The sequence below is a fragment of the Sorex fumeus genome, unplaced genomic scaffold (genome assembly GCF_029834395.1).
Source record: "Sorex fumeus unplaced genomic scaffold, SorFum_2.1 ptg000013l, whole genome shotgun sequence".
Classification (NCBI taxonomy): domain Eukaryota; kingdom Metazoa; phylum Chordata; class Mammalia; order Eulipotyphla; family Soricidae; genus Sorex; species Sorex fumeus.
Genome location: NW_026606070.1, coordinates 31077367 through 31094178, shown reverse-complemented (window position 1 = coordinate 31094178; position 16812 = coordinate 31077367). Strand labels below are relative to the sequence as shown.

Genomic DNA, 16812 nt, shown 5'->3' with positions numbered 1-16812 from the left:
AATCCCTGGTACTTACTGATTGCTGAATCACCACCAGGAGTGACCCCTGAGCACTGACACTGCTGGATGTAGCCCCCAAACCAAAATGCAAAATGAAAGAAAGAAATCTGTGGGGCTGGGATGATAGCACAGTGGGCAGGGCATTTTACTGCCTTGAACACGGCCACGTGGGTTCAATCCCCGGGCATCCTATATAGTTCCAGGAGCACTGCCAGGGTGATTTCTAAGCACAGAGCCAGGAGTAAGCCCTGAGGAGTTTCATCCCAAACAAGAAATCTATGTCTACTGCATGGTAGAGATCTCTGTTTTCCTCTAACAATTTTACCAGTTTAGTTTGTCCATTTGGAACTGCAACCCAAGTGGGACAGATTCTTTTAACAGCCCGACTAGAGAACCTGGGAACTTTTCCCTATGTAGACACCAGTGATTCAGCACGTTTACTGAACGGCCACATTCTCAGTAACAAGAAACAAGTCCTTCACATCCCACTTGCACAACCATGAGTGACACCCCTGCCTCCAGCCAGCAAAGAATCAGGAGGAACCCCTCAGCTGCCCAAAAACAAAAAATTTTTTAAAAATCCCCCCAATATTTCTGTAATATTTTTGACTGAACAAAGCTATGAAACAGTGTCTGGTAGATAAGCTTGAATTACAAAATTATTCATGATTAAATTTGAGGCATACGATATTCCAACATCAGATCCCTTCACCTGTGTCCACTGATCACATACTACTATGAAATCAAGTGACTATATGTGTATTTTTTTTTTAATCACACCTGGCAATGCTCAGGGGTTACTCCTGGCTCTGTACTCAGGAATTACTCCTTGTGGTGATCTGGGGACCATACAGGATGCTGGGGATCAAACCAATGTTAACTGTGTGCAAGGCAAACACTGTACCCTCTGTAGCCCCAAAGTGACTATATTTATTTGGATTTATTTTTCACCCCTGTTCCATCCTGTAGGACTTTTGTTTGGCTTTATACCAATCTTGGTTGTCTTCATCACAATAGATTTATCATTATCCTTATAAATATCAGTGAACTGAATTTTTTATTTAGTGAAATTTAAGCATAAATAGCCTTGTGATTGGGACAGAGCAGGTTGGGCATTTGCCTTACCTGTGGCCAACGCAGATTCGATCCTCAGCATCCCAAATGGTTCCCTGGGTACAGCCATGAGTAATCCCTGAGCATTGCCAGGTGTGGCCCCAAAACAAACAAACAAAAAATATTTTAAATAGCCTGGTGGTTGATGGTTACGCTAGACAGAATAGATACAGAACATTTCCACCTGCACAGGAAATGCTGTTGGCAGCACTGCTTAGAAAATCCTCACAATCTACCAGACACTGTTTCATAGCTACAGAGTATCTTGAGTTAATTGATGGGTGCTCTTTTTATTTATCGTTTCTGGTTCAAAGGTCACACTCCATGGTGTCTGGGGCTACTCCCAGTGCAGTGCTGGGAATTAAACTAGATGCAAAGCTTTGAGCTATCTCTGGTTCAGAATGCTCTTTTAATTTATTTTTTCTGGTCCACACCCAGCTGTGCTCACAGCTCACTTCCGCTTCTGCACTTAAAGATCACTCCTGGTGGGACTTGGGACCACATGGGGTGCCAGGAATCGAACCCAGGTTAGCTGCATGCAAGCAAATGCCTTACCTACTATACTGTCTCTCCAGCCCCCAAAATGCTTTTCAAAATATATGTAAAAAATCTCATTTTTATCCCCTCTCTGATCTCATTCACTTCTTTGGGCCCTGCACTTTCAGCAGTGAAGACAAAACTTCACATATTGGAGAGCCTAATGCTTTAAAATATATTTCTTGGAATCAGGCACCTTCAACTATGAAGCTACCCTAAATCACAGAAAAGATTCTTGCTGTCGTCCCCATTACCTGTAGTTTATTATGTACTCTGATAGACGGTCACACTTAACAGTTCAATAATAGGTCTTCCTGGACTATCAGTAGAGATGTTTGTGTCTGCCCCCAGACCTGCCATCAGAGATGATTTAGCGCTGACTCCTTCCTGTGTAAAACAAACCGTATTTAGATACCTTGCTATTTTTCCCAGAGGTGAGGGGGAAATACACCTGGTGGTTTCGCCTGGCATCGTGCTCAGGGTCCATACCTGGTGGCATTTGGGAGTGGTATATGGGCTGGGATTCAACCCACTGCTGGGGCAATGGCCACATGCAAGGCAAGTGCCTAAACCTCTGTACCGTCTCTGGAGACCCCACATTGTCACTTTTAAAATTGCATGTCTTTATTTCTTTATGCAGTGCTTGTTGGATAACCCCCTCTTTTTCTGTGTCTTGTGTTTACAGTAATGGCCTTTATCATCAGTTCCAGATTTGAGTATCACACTGGACTTGAGTCATCACCTACATTGCTATTGGGACAAGTATTTATTGAGCTAACTGCACAAGACTGCCTGAGCTAGTCCTTGAGAGAGACTATAGCCCAACAGCTTGCACTTGTGGCTATGGTGGGGTGGAGGGGGTTTGCTCCCTTTGAGCTGCAACCCCGCTGGCCCTCATTGGTTATTTGCAAGGAGGGGATAGCATAGGGTGTCCCTGCAGCTGTGCTCAGGGGTTTGGGGGCCTATACGGGATGATGGGAATTGAGCCTCAGTCAGCTACATGCAGGGTAAGTGCCCTACCTGCTGTACTATCTCTGGAGCCTCCGTCACCTCTGATTTTTTCATGATCAAAGCAACATTGAGAACTAATGATCTCATTTTGAAAATGATCAAACTAAGGGTGTTTATTTTTTGAAGGATGTCTAAGTCCTATAGCTAATAAGTGTTAAGAGTTGAGATTTTTATTAAAAAAAAAGAATTGAGACTTAACTTACGAATTCCCACAACCATCATCTCTACAGGACCTATTGTCCTTTATAGGGCCTTTTCCTCTCTGGAAACATTATCTAGCAGATGGGGCAGACATCCAGCCATCAGTCATTCAATTCACATTCAGGGAACTTTTTCCACTTTAGTTCAGAACAAGCAGACCTTAAAAAAGGGAACGGGCCAGAGCAGTGTACAGTGGGTAAGATGTTCGCCTTGCAGGCAGTTATCTGGGGTTCAATCCCCAGCACCATATATGGCCCTGAACACCACCAGGAGTTATTCCTAAGTACAGAGTCAGGAGTCATCCCTGAGTACCACCAGGTATGGCTGCAAAACCAAAAAAAAAAAAAAGAAAGAAAGAAAGAAAAGAAATAAAAGGGGGGGGGGACAGATTAGACATCACAAAAGGGAAGGAGAGGTCAGAGAAGTACTACAGAGGGTAGATTGCTTCACTTGTAAGCAGCTGACCCAGGTTCAACTACCGGCACTCCGGGAGTAAGCCCTGAGTACAGACAGATGTGGTCCCAAAATAAAAACAACAAAAAACGTTAAAGGAAGGAAAGAAAGGTCACAGGAGATAAAGTGACTTTTTCCTATAGGCTGCCAATCCCTGCGTTAAACAGCTGCCTTTGAAGACAGAAGCCAGGGTATGGCACCAGGAGTGCAGGACAGCAGCCCTAGAGTCCAGGGAAGGCAGACTGCCCCTGAAAGACCCCAGAGAAGCCCTGGCCTGGACGATGCCGTGCTGTTGGGCTAGGCAACCTGATTACATAGTCTTCCAGTTTCTAGAACATACAAGATAGGGGTGTTGTTTTACAACAGAGTTATGGATATTTCTTATGGCCACTACAGAAGATTAATATATTCAATACTACTCACATTTCAAGGGCGAACACTCAAGATTGGTGGGGCTGGAGAGAGAGTACAGCAGCTAAGGCAGTCGCAGCCATCTGCATCCCTTATGATGCAGAGCATGCCAGGATGGTCCAAAAGAACCAATCATCATCATCATCATCATCATCATCATCATCATCATCATGTGTTGAGGAGTTAGAGTGCACTTCTAAACCAACAGGTGGTGAAACAGTCAGGCCCCTCCTCACAGAAGGCTCCTTTGTAGACGGTTAGTAATAGCATTTAGATGCTAGAACTCACATGAGAGCAGTTTAGAGGACTTTTTTCTGCATGGGGCCCGAGAAGGGGCGGTGTCACAGTCTCAGTTTCTTTTTTTTGGGGGGGGGGTTGGGTCACACCTGGCGATGCACAGGAGTTACTCTGTGCTCTGCACTCAGGAATTACCCCTGGTGATGCTCAGGGAACCATATGGGATGCTGGGAATCGAACCCGGGTTGGTCGCATACAAGGCAAACGCCCTACCTGCTGTGCAATTGCTCCAGCCCCCACAGTCTCAGTTTAAAGTAGTCACCATGCCCTTCTGTAGGGGTTAATTCCTTTCATTGTCCTGTGGGCAACCTGACAGGGACTTTCACAGCCAAAGTCTTGGACAATGAAGGGCTGGGCTAGAAGCCGGGAGGTAAGATACCTGAGAAAGGAACAAAACTGAATCCAGGAAACTGGGGATAGCAGAGGATAGGACTATTACTTTGCACACTGCAAATCTGTGCTTGATCCTTCGCATCCCATTTGGTCACCTGAGCAGTGCCAGGAGTAAGCCCGGAGCAGCAGTGGGTGTGCCCCACCCACCCACAAACCTGAAACTAACAAAAAAAAAAGCTTGATGCTTGGTCCTTTCAGGAGAAAGGGACAGCAAGTTTTGTCAGCAGAAACCATTTCCCTTCCACCTCCCACCTTTTCATGACAGGGTCTAAGTAAAATAGTTCTTTGTCTTTTTTGTACTTGGGCCATGACTGGCTGTCCTCAGGGTTTACTCCAGGCTCTGCACTCAGGGATCCCTCCCGCAAGGCTCGGGGAATCCCACAGGGTACTGGGGATGGAGGACAGCTTGGCCGCATGGCAACACCCTCCCCACTGTAGCAACACTGACCCCCAAGTATGACAGCTCTTAATTAGAGGGTATCAATGAGATATTGACGGTTGTGCACTGGACCTCAGTTGTTTACCCAGAGCAAAGAATTCAGTCAAGACAAAGAGCAGGGCAGAGTCAAAGCACTTTTATTGGGAAGTCACAGTACAAGCAAGTGACTGGGATTGAGTTGACCTGAGGGTGGGGACCCAGAGGGAGGGGCCAGGAACACTATAAAGGGCTGAGTCCAAGGGGAGTCAGGTGGAAGCACAGAGGGGGGTCTCCTTCCCTGTTACCATGAAAGGAAAGGACACTCAGGAAAAGAACGTGATGGCCTGAAGGAGAGATGAATTTCAGCTGGATAAGCTTTCACTGCCGGGTGTGTACAATGAGCAGTCAGGATTGGGGTAGCAGAACCAGTACCTCAGTTGTTTGGGGGCCACACAAGGCCAGGCTCAGGGGTGACTCCTGGTTTTGCACTCAGGAATTGCCCCTGATGATGCTGGGGAAACCATATGCCAGGGATTTGAAACCGGCTTGGCTGCCTACAATGCCAAACACCCCACTGCTCTAGCCCCATTTCTCCTGAAGACCAAAGTTTAGGAGACTTTTGTCAGAAAATTATCTGGTCTTTCTGTGGGCTGGGCCACTATGAGTTAGCAAAGAAATGAAAATTTTTTTTTCTACTTTTTTTTTTTTAAATCATCAGTAAAATGGTTTACAAAGGGATCTGGGAATATGGAAGAATGTTTCTTCTAAGTGGTATTCTACTGAGAACCCCCAAGTTCAGAAACAGGATCTGCTTGTGTTGTGGTCGAGGGACCCACTTGGGCTGGGCGGGGAGGGGAACTGAGTGGGGATGGGGGTGAGGGAGTATGAGGAGGGTTCACTAAGGCATTCATTCAAAAAGGAGCTTGACAGAACTGACAGGGTCCTCCGTATATTATGGATAATTGTTCCTGCTGCCATGGGTCTCTTCAACACCACGGGGAAGGAGGGAAAACAGACTAAGGACATTACAAGTTCTAAGGGTTATGTTAGGGTTTTCTAGTATGAGGTCATTGTATTTTCTAAGCCTCTTAGCAGTCAGCCAACAAGGCGCCTCTTGCTCTAAAAGGTCGGTTAGCGGATGGGGAGAGAAGACCTCCAAGGGTTGCCCCAAACTCAGTTTAGATGCCATTTTTATCAACTCTGCAGTGGCCGCCAGGGGCCTTAGGCGTTTTGGCCAGTTCTGGGCCACCGGATCTAACTGCTGTGACAGATACCCCACACAGTGTCTCACAGGGCCTACAGGCTGGGTGAGCACTCCCAGGGCTACTCCCTGTGCCTCAGTTGTGAATAAATGAAATGGTTTGTCCATTCTGGGGAGGTCAAGGGCTGGGGCCCCCAAGATCTCCCTTTTCAGTTGTTCAAAGGCATTATCTTGGAGTGGGCCCCAGGAATCGCGGTATCTCCACCCTCCACATAAAGCTTCATAGAGCGGTTTGGCTTTGAGCTGGTAGCACACTATCCACTGTCTGCAAAAATTCATCTTTCCCAGAATGGCACGCAACTCACTCTTGGTGGTAGGCCGGGGCAGGCAGCTGATGGCATTGACCCTCTCTTGGGAGAGACTTACTTTTCCTGGGGTCAAGAGGAGTCTCATATACTGGACACTCCGAGTGACAAGTTGGACTTTGCTTCTGGAGGCTTTGTAACCCTGTTGGGCAAAGAAGTTCAGAACCTGGACTGCGTGCAGGGCCGCCAACCCCCGAGTAGGAGAGCAGATGAGGATATCATTGAAGTAATGAAGGACCTTTCCCTGGTCCAAGCGCAAATTTCCCAGGTCCCTAGACAGGGCCTCTGCCATATAGTGGGAGGTGTCTCGAAATCCCTGGGGCATCACTGTCCAGGTCAACTGCTGGGTTCTCCCCTTTCCATCCGTCCACTCAAAAGCAAAGAGGTATTGTGAAGCTTCATTCAATGGAATACAGAAGGAAACACTGAATACGGTAAGCCAGCAGTAATCGGGGGGAATTTCACCCAGAATGTTAAGTGGATTAGATTCTCCTGGGCCCTTGGGAGGCAGAGCCTGATTAACTACTCTCAGATTCAGGACCAAGCGGTATTTTCCATTTTCCTCTTCCACTGGGACAATGGAGCTGTTACAAGGAGATCTGCAGGGTTTAAGTAACCCACATTTTAAGAATCTGTCTATGAGGGGTTGAAGTCCAGCTTTTGCTTCTGGCGCTAGTGGTTTCTGTGTCTGGTACAGGCAGGCGCAGGAGGACAGATTGATCTTGACAGGGGTGGCTGTATTGGGCCGTCCCGGGACGTTATCCTCCCAGAGCCGCCGATCAACACGGGCATCTACTAAGGCCTCAGGGTCTATTTCTTCTGTATCACCTTCCAAGTCGATGCCTCCCTCAAAACTGAAGTAGGCACCTATTGCCGATAGAAGATCCCGTCCTAAGACAGGACGGGGAATCTCTTGTCCTGGGAGCTCATCTTCCCAGAGATGCATTCTCTGCAGGTAGTCATTAAGGTCTTGTTGCTTAAAACTGATGCTGGCTCCAATTCTTGAGAGAAGATCCTTTCCCAGGATTGGGGTGTAACTCTCAGGGATGAACAAAAACTGGTGTGTAAAGGAAGCCCCATACCAGAAACAGCGAAGAGGCCGAGTAAACCGTCTCTTCCTTTTCGGCATGGCCACTGCTGACGCCTGACAGGAATCGGAGGAGAGGTCACCGGAGAAAGAATTTAACACAGAGTGATCAGATCCTGAAGATACTAAAAAACTGACTTCCCTACCTGCCACAACCAATGTCATCCTCATCTTTTCCTTTGTTATTCTGAGCTGCTGGGGCATTGTTATGTCTATTCTGGGCCCCGGATCCTTGTGTCCGGGGCGCCCACAGAAGATGCTGGGAAAGATGATCCGGGCTGCTTCCATGTCCTGGCTTACACACAGGTGGCAGGTTTTAGACACGGTCTTCGGAGAAGGGTAACCTGGAGAGGATAGCAAAGCTTGACTTCCCAGCTGTAAGAGAGGAGAAATAGCAGAATGAGAGCATGTGATCCCGGGTAAACCCCTCTGCAGTTAGTTCAGAGGCTGACCCAAAGGGAACGAGGAGTTTCTCACTAAGAAGCTGCATCCTGACCTACTGCAGAAAGGTCTGCCTTCCTCCCTACCCCGCCTTCTGGGTCACACCCAGCGGATCTCAGGGCTTCTTCCTGGCCATGCACTCAGGGATCACTATTGGCAGTGAAGGGCACCAGCTGGGGTGCCAGGAATCAAACCTGGGTCTGCCACCTGCAAGGTAAGTGCCCTGTCCTACAGAAAAAAAAAAGGCTTGTGGGGCTGGAGCAATAGCACAGCGGGTAGGGTTTTTACCTTGCATGCAGTCGGCCCGGGTTCGATTCCCAGCATCCTATATGGTCCCCTGAGCACTGCTAGGAGTAATTACTGAGTGCATGAGCCAGTAGTAACCCCTGTGCATTGCCGGGTGTGACCCCTCCCCCCCCAAAAAAGAAAAACAGGCTTGTGTCCAAGTGACCTCCAGGGGAGCCTGAGGGAAAGGCCCCAAAGTGTACACCCTAAAAACCATTCCACTGGGCACAGAAGGGAAGAGAGCCCTCACCCACAAAAGGCAAACATGGGGTGTTTCTTCATGCGCCCGTCATCCTTCGCTCCACTTCTGCCTGGACCCAGTGTGCAGCATGCCCGGGCACCTTGGGGAAAAATTTCCCCCGAAGAAGGGGGGGCCTTACATCTGTTTGTTATTCTAATAATGTTCAACCCCACCTATGTGTAGCCCGACTCTTCAAGATTCTTCATACAGGTAGGGAGAAATAACTATGCTGTAAGAGAGAAGGAGGAGGAAGAAAAGGGAGGAAGGAGAAATAACTACTGTAATCGAAGAGTAAGGAGAGAGAAGAGGAGAAAGGAGAAGTAAACGTTCCCTCAGTACCAAACAGCCTACGGTCCCCATTCCCCCCTTCATCCATCACTGTCGACTGCCCTGGGAGGCAACTCTCTGCACTGATCACACACGTTCCATGCACCCAGGCTTTTTTGTGAACTCACAATTAGGTTTCACTCACACTGTGTCCCAACACCCATCCCACCACATCACTTTCATACAATGTTAATAATTTATTACGATTACTGGAAACTGAGCTGGGGATCTCCACTAACTTCAGACCCCAGGGCTCATGACCAGTGGCTGGTAGAAACCAATTTCTCTGTGCATTCCCACAAAACCAGCACTCTCGACCTCGGTCTCAGATTGGCTCCCTGGTCCCTTTCCTCCTTCTCTCAAGACTGAGTAGAAAGCTCCGTTTCTCCCTTGCCCACCACCCCCCTCGCTGCACTGCCAGACAAGACTCCCAAAGGACTTTTACAGTTTCCTCTCTGGACTCCATGGACACTTAATTTACCCTTCATTGTTAGGCCCTTAAAGCACTGCATCCACTTGACAAGGGCACAGGAGGGGCCAGAGGGCTGGCACAGCAAGAAAGGTGCTCGACGTGCACACAGCTGAGCTGGTTTGGACCCCAACACCACATACAGTCCCCTAAGCCTCCCCACAGTGATCCCCGAGCACCACCGGGTGGGGTCCAGAACCAAAAAGGGCACTGGAGAGGGGTCAGAGATAGTACAGCAGGCAGGGTGCTTGCCTTGCACACGGTCAACCCGGGTTCAGTCCCTGGTGCCATACAGTTCCCGTGGGATGGAAAACAGCTGTAACCAAGACCCCCCGTCAGATAATGTAAAAGCCGCTTAAGCTATAACATTTTACACCCTAGCCTAACCACAAATGCTCTGCTTCTATAACAAACTGCTGCTTCTGCAGAGGTACCCAAAACCCACATCCAAAGCAGCTGGGCACAAAGCTTTGTTTACTCGGGTCTATTCTATATAAACTAAATGGGAACTTTGTTTGGGGGGGTCCAAGCCCACGGACTGGGCCCTGCTTGCAAACCCTCAGCTGAGTGAGATCTGTAATAAAAACTTTTTGGAAGTTCTTTTTCTATCCATGTGGAGTGTCTCCTTGTGGGTTGAGACCCCATTACACCCTAATCCCAGTCAAAAGTGATGCCTGAACACAGGAACCAAGAAAGTTCTGAGCATTCAGGAGTGGCGAAAAACCAAAAACAAACACACAGGAAAAGATGGTGGGGTTTGTTTCTTAGCCACACCCAGCTGTGTTCAGGAATCACTCCTGGTGCTGCTTGAGAGACCTATGTAGGGCCAGGATCACCTTGGATCAACGAGTACAAGGAGAAATATCTGGGCTGGAGCAATAATAGCACAGCAGGTAGGGCATTTGCCTTGCACATGTCCAACCCGGGTTCATTTCCCAGTATCCCATATGGTCCCCTGAGCACCACCGGGAGTAACCCTGAGTGCAGAGCCAGGAGTAAACCGGGTGTGACCCAAAAAACAAGAAAAAAAGGTGAAAAACATCTTACCTGCTGTACTACTGTGCCAGCCCTTGGGTTAGTTTTGTTTTCTTTCTTTTTTCTTTTTTAAACAAGGTTCTTAGGGCCCACATGCCTTGCATGCAGTTCATTGTAGTTTGATGCCCGTCATCCCATACGGTACGCTGTAAAATCTTATCGCGCCGAAGGTTGTATGTTCACGGGCTCACTGGACAGCACTGTTTCACCGCCTGCGTTCGGTGCTCTTGAGCCACTGTGTGTGGCCTGGATCGGAACGGCTGTTGGCCAAGGGCAGACGGAAGAAAAAACGGGGGCCAGGCCGGTCTATATCAATAGTAGTTTATTCCAATCCTCTTCACTCCTGTCTTTCTCTGCCTCCTTCTCTCCTGGGCCCCAGTCTTGGAAGCTCTCTCCTTCTGGCTCTGACTCTGGATCTCTGGAGCCCGAGCTCTCTCACTTCTCACCCCCTTTCCGAGCTTACGTCTTAGTTTATATAGCAGTCACATAAGGCGGTGACATAAAGGTGGGTTGAATACTGACGAATCAACAAAGAGAGGCAAGACCACTCCTCCAGGAGATTAACTCAAGGATAAAATCTCATCTACAGAGATTACTTCAGATTACTAAGAGATCTACCCAAGGGTGGGATCCCAACAGGGGTGTGTTCTTCCTTCAGTTAGTAATCTACTTAAATAGTTGTAATAAATCTACTTCTAATATTTCTAGCAATGTCATTCTGTATGAGCACAGTAAGAGATATAAATTTAGTTTGGTTCTTCCTGAGAACATCTCACTATACATTTCGCAGTCCTCAGGCCAGGTTAATCTTCCTAGCTCCAGCAAGGTCCTAGTCTCATCGTTACTTACTTTTGGATCATGACAGCATTTGTCCATGATCAAGCCCTCAACTTATAGTTGAGTATCGTGGCTCTTTGGCCTGGCCCATTTCGATGCCAGGGTAGCTCACTGCTTGCCCTGGGTCCATTCAGTCCCTCGTCGGGACCCTGCTTTTGGGGTGCTAGGAACTAAGGGCAACTGAGTCAAGAAATCAGATGCCCAGGAGTAAATATTATTCGGAGTCAATCAACTCCCAAGTTACTGTTGGGACCAGGAGTTCCCTAGCCCTGGGAGGCGCGGAGAGACCAGATAGACACAATTCCTGCAGGAGTAAAAACGGGGTTTATTTAGACCAGCATGCTGGGGCTCCACAGCATACCCCAAAAATGGGCAGTGGCTGAGAGCCCCGAGCTTCTTCAAAGGGGATCTTATATAGGCCTTCACTGGCCGTTACAGCAAGGCCCGCACACTTCATAGCCAATAGATTTGCAACAGCATATACTTTCTTTTTTTTAGTGAAACACCATGAGGTACAGTTGTAAATTTACAATTTTTTGTGCTTGGGTTTCGATTATACAATGATCAGATACCCATCCCTCCACCAGTGCCCATTTTCCACCACCATGATGATATCCCCCACCCCCATCCCCCCATCCTCCCCTGCCTCTGTGGCCGGGCAATCCCCTGTGTTCTCTCTCTCCTTTTGGGTGTAACAGCATACACTTTCTTAACCAATCCATTTAAAAGTACCTCACTCCTTAGCCTATAGATTCAAAGATAAGCATTTACATATCGATTGTCAGCACAAGCAAGGTTATAGCCAGAATCATTAAGCCTTAGGTAATCTCCCTTGACCATCCTCCTTTTGAGTTACCCAAGTCTGCAGGGTGCTTTAGGGAGACAATTCACTCCAGGAAAGGGCAATTTTACCCAAATCTGCAGGGTGCTTTACTGAGACAATACATTTCAGGAACAGTAAATACACCTGAATCCTGTTACACTTGGTTTAGAAAGAAGTTATGCCCTGTTCACTTTCCAAGTCCCCTCTCCCCCAGGTGCAAAGCAGCCAAGCAGTTTTACAGAAAGCAATGTTGCAAGTTAGCTGAAGCACACAAAAATTTGATGCCCTAATATGGATTCTTTCATTACAAAGCCCCAACCCCCCCCCAAAAAGAAAAGAATCAAGATTCTCTACTATTTTCTGCAAGTCTGGCTTCTGTTGCTTATCATTGGAGATTAAATGACAGAGGAAACCTGAGCTCACAGTGCTTATTGCAGGTGGGGGGGGGGGGGGGAGGAGGTGTGTGAGGAGGTAGGAAAGCAGGGCAGGAAGTGGGGGCGGGGTGCCTAGTACTAAAAGTAATGATGTCGGTGGGCCCCATGGGTGACTTATGTGAAGTGGGGAGGAGAAAGACAGTCACTTTCTCCCCACCCGCCTCTGTCTCTCGAGACCCTGGGTAGGCTAGGACCGGTAAAGTCTGCAGTGAGCACCTGCTCGGCACGGGCCTAAGCCCCGCCAGCCCCACAAGGTGGCCGTCAAGCCACACCTGAAGTCCGCTTGATCTTCTCAGCACGGGATTGCTCGGGGAGCCACAGACTCAAGCTGGGACGAGAATTCGCTCTTTGCAGGAAAGGAGAGACCAGTCCCAAGCCTTACCCGAGGTTTCTGGGGTTCTTGTCTCGCTCGCAGAAAAGAATTTCAGGAGTAGACGAGCAGTGAAGTAACAGGTTTTATTTGGAGGCTTTTGGAGAGGGAGAGAAAGGGATAAGCAGATAAGCGGGGGAATGGAATGTAAGAGAGAGAGACTAACGCGTCCAGAGGGAACGCGGGCTTCTCCGAGGCTGGAGAGAGCGCCAAGTGGGCTCTCGAGCTGGTTCTTATAGATCCTTCTGACTCGGAATGTTCTGGAATCTCCTTGGGGCTGGGTCGCTGGAGTCAACCGGATTGAAAGGGGGTTCTCGGAAAGGAGGAATTTCATGGGGAGGAGGCCTATATCTTCAGGGTCTGGGGATGGTCTTATCAAGTCTTTATTCTCTGTGTCCATAGGGTGGGTCGGTCCTAGAATTCTTCTTCTATGAGACTTTTGTTTCATTGCAGAGAGCCTTTCCCTATCTACCTGCCTACATCAGTAAGACTGGCAGGCAAATATTAAAAGCTCCATTTGGGAGGCTAGAGAACTGCATACCAGAAGCGTCATGGGCGCTTGCTAGGCCCAGGCAAACAAAGGGGGCTGCCGGAGGCATAGACCCATGGGCCGCGAACCTCCCATTCCCAGGAACCTGAGGCCTGCCCAGGTTCCCCCGTAACATGTTGCTACGCGGGCGACACCGTTGACGGCGTGGCAACTCCTCCCTTTTTGTTTTTAAGACGCATAGCATACAGGTCCTCTTTGACTCATTGGAGCGAATGCGCCATGCTGCGGAAACAACAGGGAAGTATAAACAAGATGACTGCAATAATAGCAGCCAACAAGGCCAAAACAAGGATGTATTGAACCCAATCTAACGGATTCAAGGCCTTAATTCCGGCAGTCAGACTGGTAGCGAGATCACTCAATTCTGATGTCTTATCATAGGCCTGACTCATGGCTGCAATGTCTTTCTGGATGCCTTCTAAATCATGTGTGATGGATTGATCCTGCCAGACGCCCATAAGGTGATGTCTAACCTTGTCCCAGTCCGAAGAGGTGTTATAACGGAGAGGGGTAACACAAATAGCTTTTAATTGCTCATGGCATCGGGTCTGCATGACTCTCTGAAACTTGAAAGTTGTCAACATCTTGGCCTAGGGCTAACACTACTTCCTCTAATTCATTTATTTTGGCTTCCAACTTCTTATCTATCATTACTTGTTCTGACAGGGCAAATGTAACATTCTTATTTAATTCATTTACAAAATGAGCAGTATGAGTCTCCTGCACTAATGCCGTAGTGGCTACTGCAAAGGTGGTAATAATAGATATTAAAGCTGTAATGCCTAAAATCAGGGCAGCGATAAATCGTTTGGGACGAATCAAGGCTGTCAATTCCCTAAGAACATGCATAGCAGAATTGTCATACCAAGGCATATTGGGCAAATGTACCGGCAACATAACAAAAGGTGGTCTACGGACTATTAATATGACCTGTGCCTTAAGCCTCTGATCAGGGGAAATACAGTTAGTTAAAGTACAATTAACACAGGATATATGATATGAAGTACCGCCATAGGAGAAGATATCAACATGATCAGCAGAGCCATATAACAATGCATAAGGATAAGAAACACAACTTCTAACAGCAATACTAGTGGCCGTTCTTTCTCCAGGGCGCTTTTGGAAGACAACATTGGAAGCAGCAACCAAACGGAAAAGATCATTATGTACTTGTTGTTTAACGAAGGACTTTGCAACCCAAATGGGTTCTACATAACCGGGGGAGAACCAACGTGTGATTTTTTCCTGAGTAGGGCCATCAAAGACATATCCATGAAACTTATTCCCTATTGTCCAATAGGTATTGATTGTATCCAGAATTAGATGAAAGGGAATAATCCCAAATTTCGATATGTCCAAAATCAGGAGGTGTATGCCGGATTGCAGTGTCACTAAAGCCACATGCCAGTCATTCCGGAAATGGTGTCAGATTGCTGTCCCAAAACTGGTCGATATCTCGATATCGCTTCCTACATCTCTCCAAGGGCATATTGGGATCTACTGCAAAAGTCACATGCCCTGTTGGTGAGCCCAAGGTTGGAAATCGCATCTCCCACATCCATCGCCTTTCCCCATCCTTTCTTGCACCATCCCCACCCTTGCCTTTGTAAGGAGAATCTGTGAGGAAGGTGCGGTAGCTGGCAATCATACATCCAGGTGGTGCAATTCCAGCTAGGGGAAAGCATATAGGTAAAGAATTGTCACATTAATGAATTACGGGGTGCACGTGCAGGGGCCGATGTCTGCAGTGTACGTGCAGGGGTTTGATGTTTGCAAAAGAGGGCATAGGGGTCTTTCAACATCCCCTCTCTCCCACACGTAGGCCTGCTGTTTGTTCATTAATGACTGCATTGTAAGCTGAGGCTGGCACTCTTCTAAAGATAACTTTCAGTGGTCTTGACTGGCTCTGCTTTTGTCTAGCTTCAAAATGAACTCTGACTTTATTTAAAAACCTCTTTTCCATGAGCTAAGGTAACTGACAATAAAGTAATTTAAACTACAACTACAGCACCTCTTCTTATAACCTAGTCTTATATTCCTATATTCCTATTAATGTCTGTGGGAATTTAACCAGGGCAAGAATTACCGCTTTAATTTCTGCTTGCTGGGCTGATGTTTGAGCCCTTCGTTCTATAAGGGGCTCTTGGCCCTCAACATAAACTGCCGAGGTGCCGTTGGATGAGCCGTCAGTAAAAACTACCAGTCCCCCAACAAGCGGCTCAGGAGAGCATATTCGGGGAAAAATGAGATCGATTGATTTAACAAATTCTAACAGAGGATGTTGTGGGTAGTGATATAAAATTTGTCCTGTATAACCAATCACTGCCAGATTCCAATCATCTGATTCTTTAAATAACAGATCAACTTGTTCTTTATTAAAAGGTGTAATTATTGTCTGAGGTTCTCGCCCAAACAATTCCCTAGACCTTATCCTGCCTTTATATATTAATTGGGACACCATAGAGGGATACGATGTTACAGTCTTTCTCTGATGGTGAGGTAGATGTAGCCACTCCAAAATGCCCTGCTGCCACAAACAGGCAGTCGGGGAGTAAGAGGAGGCAAAAACAAGCAAACACCATTGCTGGCTATAATCCAATTGTTTGACCTTTGCCTTTTCTAAAGCCTGTTCTACCAGTTGAATGCCTTTCAAACCAGCAGGCGTCAATTCCCTCTTTGAGGTCGGGTGAGTGTCTCCTTTTAGGATGTCATACAGGGGATCTAAGTCCCCAGTACTCACATGCAAATAATTTCTAATCCAATGTATGTTTCCAAGCAATTTCTGAAAATCATTTAATGTTTTCAATTTATCCACTCTAATCGAGGCCTTTTGGGGAACAATGAAATCATGCTGAAACCATTGTCCCAGATATCCAATTGGTTTGTCACATTGAATTTTGTCAGGAGCTATAATCAGCCCTTGGGCTGTTAGCCGCTCAACGGTATCATGCAGCAGTTGTCTTGCAATATGCTCCTTTTCATGAGCCAGAAGAATATCATCCATGTAATAAATGATATAGGCCTCTGGATATTTTTGTCTAACAGGGAGGAGAGCCAAATCCACATATTTTTGACATAAAGAGGGACTATTTTTCATTCCCTGTGGCAAAACTTTCCATTGATACCTCCTGTAAGGCCGTTTATAATTAACTGAGGGAACACTAAAAGCAAATCTTTGACAATCTTGGGGTTGTAGCTTTATAGTAAAGAAACAATCTTGTAAGTCAATAACAATGATTTTCCAATTTTTAGGGACAGCAACCGGAGATGGTAATCCAGGTCGTAAGGCTCCCATATCTTCCATTGTTACATTAATGGCTCTTAAATCTTGTAATAGTCTCCATTTTCCTGATTTCTTTTTAATTACAAATACAGGAGTATTCCAGGGGCTATTAGATTCTTCTATATGTCCCTTTTCCAATTGGTCCTTTATTAATATTTCTAATGCCTGTAATTTTTCTTCTTTTAGGGGCCACTGACTAACCCACACAGGCTGATCAGTTTTCCAAATTA

At 47.0% G+C, this 16812-nt stretch overlaps 1 non-coding gene across 1 annotated transcript; it reads right to left on the bottom strand.

The window, feature by feature from the left end:
- Positions 1 to 9188: 9188 nt before the first annotated feature.
- Positions 9189 to 9310, bottom strand: LOC130020840 (small nucleolar RNA SNORA26). Its single transcript, XR_008792043.1, has one exon. It is a non-coding gene; the product is annotated as a small nucleolar RNA SNORA26 (small nucleolar RNA).
- Positions 9311 to 16812: the final 7502 nt, after the last annotated feature.